Consider the following 595-nt stretch of genomic DNA (forward strand, 5'->3'; position numbering starts at 1 on the left):
TATCTAGGACTCCATTAGAGCCCTATATTACTTAAGCGATAAGTATACTTGCGTTGATAAGTGTGACTTTACAATTATTGAATATTTATTACGTCCATATTTATCTTATATTTTTAAGCATATATAAAGTCGCCGGTCAAGTTTTTGGCGCCGTTGCCAGGGAGTGAGTGAGTAAAATCACAATTAGAGTAACTGACAAATTATGATTATTAGAAAATTTTTTTGAATTGTAACTTATTTTTATATTTAGTTAATTATATTACTGTGTACTGATTTGAAATTATATGCGTAAATTTGGACCTGAAAATCTTATACCCTACGATTCGGAATTAGAACGCACTAGAAAAATTAGAAGACTGAGAAGAGAACCTAGAAATTTTGATACAATGGAAAATAACATGAACAATCAAGGAATATAAAATGAACACCAACCTAGACCTGTACGAGATTATGCAATTCCTACAGCAGATAAAATTCACTTATACAACTATCACTACAGGGTCTATTATTGTAAAGAGTGTAGCTGCTAATTCATTTGAGCTTAAACCTCTTATTATACCGCCGGTATCCTCCCAGCCTAGCCACAGATTCAGTA

The sequence above is a fragment of the Phalaenopsis equestris genome, unplaced genomic scaffold (assembly GCF_001263595.1).
Source record: "Phalaenopsis equestris unplaced genomic scaffold, ASM126359v1 Scaffold234032, whole genome shotgun sequence".
NCBI classification, from domain to species: Eukaryota; Viridiplantae; Streptophyta; class Magnoliopsida; order Asparagales; family Orchidaceae; genus Phalaenopsis; species Phalaenopsis equestris.